The following is a 6,079-nucleotide window of genomic DNA, read 5'->3' as shown; positions in this document are numbered from 1 at the left end:
ACATTGATTTTCTCAGGTGTTCAAATACTTATTTGCAGCTGTATCATACAAATAAATAGTTAAAAAATCATACATTGTGATTTCTGGATTTTTTTTTTTAGATTATGTCTCTCACAGTGGACATGCACCTACGATGACAATTTCAGACCCCTCCATGATTTCTAAGTGGGAGAACTTGCAAAATAGCAGGGTATTCAAATACTTATTTTCCTCACTGTATGTAGTTATTTAATTGTTATATAAAAGTTATTAATTTATTATTATTTATTAATTTATTATTAGTAGTAGTAGTAGCTGTATTTTGACTTGTCTTGTTACAGCAAAATTAAGTGTAAATCAAGTAATGTCGATTCTCTAAGTAAACTGTTTTTTTTCTTTCTTTTGTCTTTTTTCACAGATACGTGAATGTGGCCATGCAAAGTGTGTGACGTTTCATTATCTACCCGGTATGAATTGCTAAAACATTTTAGGCTGAAACATTCTTTCTCTTTATTGGCATTATTGTTTAAATGCAATATTGTTAAAGCATTATTCATATAACAGGTATTATGACATATGACAGCTACGCAATCACCACTTTGACACTTCAAAAAGTTAATAAAGAGATCATAAAACTAATCCATATGAATTTAGCAGATTAGTCCAAATTTTCTGAAGAGACTCAATCCTTTTTTATGATGAACAGATTGAAGTTTTTTCACATTCAAACATTCATCAACTCACACATCAGTTATAGTAAACGGAAGCTCAAGAATTTTCGCTTGACGTGCGAGTGAGGTTTGTTCTAGTGTGTTAAGCAAGTTCAGTTGAGCTTCTGTTTATGTTCGCTGATCAATGTTTATGTGAATAAAAGCCTAAATTTAGTCTGTCTCTTTAGAAAATTTGGACTAAACCGCTCAATTCATGTGGAATAGTTTTACTATCTCTTTATGAACGCTTGGAAGCGTCAAAGTTGTAGTTGCGTAGCTGTCAATAGAGGGACAGAAAGCTAACTTACTTAAACTGTAAGTTAATAATTAATGACATGTTTTTTTGGGATCTTTTTATGCTTGTTTGAGAATGAAGACAAACACCAGGCGAGATTGTATCCTGAGGTGCCTAAGTGTCTACCTCAACGAAGACATCGAAACACTTCTCAAAGAATATGTGGTAAGTGTGTGTCAACCTACTCTCTTTATGTTATAAATTTCTTATGGATATATTTACATTGATGCCAATGAGAAAATTAACATAATAACAGCCTAGCTTATGCCCTTGTGTGTAGTGTGCAGCGAAATATTAAACTATGCAGCAATCAGTGCAGAGCATGATTGATCACACCAGACAAATGAGAAGCTTTTCAACTAGAAATGACCTGGATCAGCTGCAAAATAAAATTGTAAGCCTTGGAAAAGGTTCACCCACAAATGAACATTATGTCATAATTTACTCACCCTAATGTCGTTCCAAACCTTTATGAGTTTCTTTCTTCTGTTGAATACAAAAAAATATATATTTTGAAAAATGTTACAAAATATGTAACATTACATATTTTGTGTTCAGCAGAAGAAAGAAACACATGAAGGTTTTGAACAACATAAGGGAGGATAAATCATGACAAGATTGTTTTGGGTGAACTAACCCTTTAACTTATTTAACCACTTCGATTTTTTTTTCAGCAAATCAAGACACTTGTTCACAATCACTGGAACATAATTTCCAGTTGTGTCCAGTTGCATCAGGAATTTCTTCTTCTATATACTTCTCCTATTCTCCTAAGCCGAATATTATCTGAATATTACATTTTGACTCACATTGGGACACGACTCACATTCTCTTTGTTTATCCTCCAGGACTGAAAGTAGAGAGGCGGAGTCTCATTTCACAGACAACAATGGGCATCTATGTCATTCGAGCGGAGGGTACTGGTCCTGGAGAAAAACCTTCAGATGTGGGTGTTGTTCTTGAAGTTCTGCAAAGCCTGCCAAGTGTCACACTTGGATGTGTGATGCTTTTTTGACTAATTTATGCCCTTAACTTAAACTATCCAATGGACCTCGATTGCACATTTGACGCATTTCAGAAAATCCTGATGGAACTGGATACAACCAAGCTGTCGCCAAAAGTTCAGGGACGGAAATTAAGACGCTTCAGTGATTGACAGATATGCTGATATTTTCCTCTTGACTTGTTGCACTTTTTCTACTCATTTGAATGACTTTTAAACTTAAACAAAACTTGTTTTGTCTACTTGTAAAAGTTGAACAGATTCTTTGTTGTTCTAGATTTTTCTCTTTTTCCCCGCTGTCGAACCTTTTATACACCTGTACTCCTAACTTGTAAACGTGGGTAAAAAGTGTGGTGGTTGATTGTGGCAACGACAAAAACAAAACAAAAAAACCATTGAAATAAGTGCATTTAACCTTAATGTGCATGTAAACATGAAGGTACTTTTTTTATTTGTGTTGAGGTTGCACACATCACAGTGTATGTGAGCATGGGTTATGTCTTTCTTTCTATCTCATCTTTTTGCTGCCTTTTGAGCTTGTTATTCCTAAAATAAAAATGAGGGGGAAAAATGTGAAATGAGGTGGTCGGGCTGTTATTTTTGTGTTGTATATCGTGATTGGGGAGGGGAAATGGTGATTAATAAATACAAATTTATAAATATGATTTTAAAAAACATTGGGTTTATTAATAAAAATTACTTAAATGTGATGCATTTTAAGTAAATTAGGTTTATTATATAATAATACATAAACCTGTTTCTTATTCATTTTAAATAAATTGGATTTATTGATAATTTTACATAAATCTCATTCTTACTTGTTTCATTTATATAGGACTTACAAATATTTATTGCATTAAGTTTATTAATATGTTTACGTTAAAAATATGTAATCCAAATGGATGGAAAATTTATATGCAATCAAATTACATAAATCTTATCTATTAGGCCTAAATATTTTTTTGAGTGTAGGTATATTTTGTTATTTGTTTCTGTTTTACCTTGAGAGTCTTTAAAAGAGTATAGTTTTATAATTTTGCCGAAATGTATGGTGGCATATTAATAATATTTTCAGCAGGGTTCATTAATAAACATTATCTACTTTTTTACTTTTTAATTTTAAGCTAAAACTGCTTGTACTCTGATTTTGCGCAAAACGCCCCCTTGGTACATTTAAAAAAAAAAATCTAAAAACAAACTCTGGACATTTTTCACACCTGAAAACTAGAAATCTAGACACATTTAATTATTGCTTCACAGAAAAAAAAATACACAGTCCTTAAGGGTGGCATTTTCCCCGCCATAGGACATCATAGACATATCCACTCTGTATAACTGAATAACTTGTGTTTAAATGAGATGATACTTTGAACCACAAATGATGCTCAGTAAAATGTACTTTAATTTTCTCCAGCATTAAGCAGACATGCTGACATTAGTTTACTCTAACAATAATTGCCAGCTAATCAAGCACACGCAATATCACAATTTATGCATTTTCCACATTATAGATTATTTTTGTGCAAATTTTACTGTTTACAATTAAAACAGAAAAAAAGTCCTCAGCTAAATAAAACTATGTAAATATGTGAGGAAAGCAACAGTGTAAAGTATAAGCATTAATTACAGGCGATGGCATATAGCTTTGTTTTTCATACACTGATAATATGGCAAATCAGGTGCTATTCCCTTCAGTCTGCTTATCACATCTACCTGTTTATCTTCTCTCCAGATTATTTTGAATGCAAAGGATTTAATTCCCTCATATTTTTCTAACATTACAAGATTGTCTCTAACGCTGAATTCCCCGGATACTGATACACATTTATTCAAACAGGGTGAATTTACAGTGAAATAAACCACACATTTATCTTTTACATTTAAGATGAGCCCCAGATAATCTTTCAGGCGAAACTCTGAATGATCTTGTTTATCTTTATCAGCCCTTGCAGCAATGAGGTCACCACTCACATAAACATCATTTTTCTGAAAATATTCTTTCACTTTAGTTAAGTCCGGACCTGCATAGTCAGAACCTTGAAGACATTTGTCCTTCTCGACTCTGAACGCGACAGCGTATTGTCCCATGTTACGCAACCTGGAAATTATAAAGCAGTGGGAAATTTATGTATTTACAAATTTTAATAGAAAAAAAAAATGAATATGAAAATAATAATAATGAATTATTTTATTATAATAAATAAAAGTTATTTTATTACATAGAAATAATGAATATATAAAGTTTAATGTTAAAATTATTGCATGATGATGTAATTATAAAGGACAAATAATTCTCATAACAACCTCTGTTAAATCCACTACTGTTAGTTTTTCTTTATATATTTCTTGTCATTTCTTTAGAATATATATATATATATATATATATATACATTTCTTGTTGTGTCTGTGTAGTTTTTCTTTTTGTTTATATTCTTTTTTTTAATAGAAATTTTGATGTTCAAACAAGGAAACTTACTGATTCTCAAAGTTATTTACAATATTCATGAGAGTTTTTGGGTCCACACCCTCTCCTACTGCACAAGTCCAATAGTGAAGCAGGCAGAGCAGGAGGATCCTCAGTGGCACAGCGAAAACCTGGAGCAAACACAAAACACGTAGGGTATGTATAAAATATATGCAGAGGAGCACAGCATAGGCGTAATTTGCCAGGGTCGATATTATCCCCTACCATATGCGGCACGGATGCACCTAATAGCCTACAAATGAAACATCTCCAGTTGACTAGCAGAGTATTAATTTAGTTCATTTGTTAATAAGAGGTAATCTAGCGCTGGAATGTGTTTGAGATCATGCTGAGTGCTCATTGCCGCTGTTATCAGTCGCAGAAGGAAACCGTGCTCTCTCTCAACGAGCGACAGCCTTCAATTAATCACTTAACGCCGTTGTGGAGACTCTATTCGTTCCGATGAAATCACAAAACAAAATGCACAAAAACGTGTCCCTGCTCTTGATTTACAACAACTGATGAAAATATTTGGTTTTAATAAGAGAGAGAAAAATATAACTATGGGTGGATTAGAACCAAGAACCTCTGAAAAGTTATACCGCCAGACCGTTACGAGACACGAGCGTTGTCATCGAATTTATGTATTTATTCACAAACGTGAAACTATATCACTTTAAACATGACTTCTTTGTCGATAAATTAAACTCGATGTAGGACAGCACTGAATTCTCAACTTCCTCCCCCACTCCTGTCCCATCCACTTTTTTAAATTTTCGCCACTGATTTACAGTAGCCTATACACACAAAGTGCATATAGAATATTAAAATATCATTCTGTTTGTTAGGAATTTAATATTCTTTGAATAAATATATATCGGTTTTTTTTTTTGGTGCTTAAAATTAGTTTTCAACAACAACAACAACAACAACAACAACAAAAATAATAATAAAATGTGCTGCTTTAGCACCACTAATGATAGTAATTAAGTGATGAAGAAATATAACTTACCATGTTATCTGTTGCTCAGATCAGAAGGTTCAGAGATGTTGTGTGAGTCTGCAGTGAAGCAGGAGTGATGAGGAAGAGGAAGTAGATGCTTTTTATTCTGACACTCGACCAGCCCCCTTCTTCAACACCATGAAAAGACCAATTAAAATGGTTCATCATACTTGAGGAGGTCAAAAAAGGAGGCCAAAACTGAGCAAAAATGTGCAATTCATTTGAACATGATTTTTCAAAAAAATTATGTATGATCAAGAAAACCTGCTGCTTCAGTCCAGCAAGTGTTCATCTTGAAATATCACTATATAAAAGTTATTCTTATGTTTAGTTTATAAAACTCAGTTAAGATTTCATAGCAAAAAGACACGTGAACCACGAGCTGGACGAGCTACTAACTAAAAAAGTCTAAACTCTCAATCAGACGACAGAAGGCATAGTACATTTCTGAACAGTGTGTTTCAAGGCCTGTTTGACACTTTGTTTGGTTTGTGTGAATGATCTGGCAGTTTTCTTCTTTTTTTTGGGGGGGGGGGGGGGGGGGGGGGGGGTTGCATTATGTTCATGCACATATTCAGAAAACCTCTGGTCCCAAGAATGTTTTTTTACTTATCATATATCTGGA

The 6,079-nt window shown here is 33.3% G+C and overlaps 2 long non-coding RNA genes across 3 annotated transcripts; one reads left to right on the top strand and one right to left on the bottom strand.

Moving 5' to 3' along the window:
* Positions 1 to 366: 366 nt before the first annotated feature.
* LOC311091422 lies at positions 367 to 2,442 on the top strand. Of its 2 annotated transcripts, none has more exons than XR_014608088.1 (3): positions 367 to 446; positions 1,066 to 1,149; positions 1,659 to 2,442. It is a non-coding gene; the product is annotated as an uncharacterized lncRNA (long non-coding RNA). The 2 variants fall into 2 exon arrangements; XR_014608089.1 differs by having other exon boundaries at positions 396 to 446; positions 1,059 to 1,149.
* A 924-nt stretch (positions 2,443 to 3,366) lies between these two features.
* LOC311091218 lies at positions 3,367 to 5,529 on the bottom strand. Its single transcript, XR_014608027.1, has 3 exons — positions 5,464 to 5,529; positions 4,464 to 4,582; positions 3,367 to 4,085 (listed from the first exon to the last, which is right to left on the bottom strand). It is a non-coding gene; the product is annotated as an uncharacterized lncRNA (long non-coding RNA).
* Positions 5,530 to 6,079: the final 550 nt, after the last annotated feature.

The sequence above is a fragment of the Abramis brama genome (genome assembly GCF_963993115.1).
Source record: "Abramis brama genome assembly, chromosome: 10".
NCBI lineage: Eukaryota > Metazoa > Chordata > Actinopteri > Cypriniformes > Leuciscidae > Abramis > Abramis brama.
This window is presented reverse-complemented; position numbering and strand designations above follow the sequence as displayed.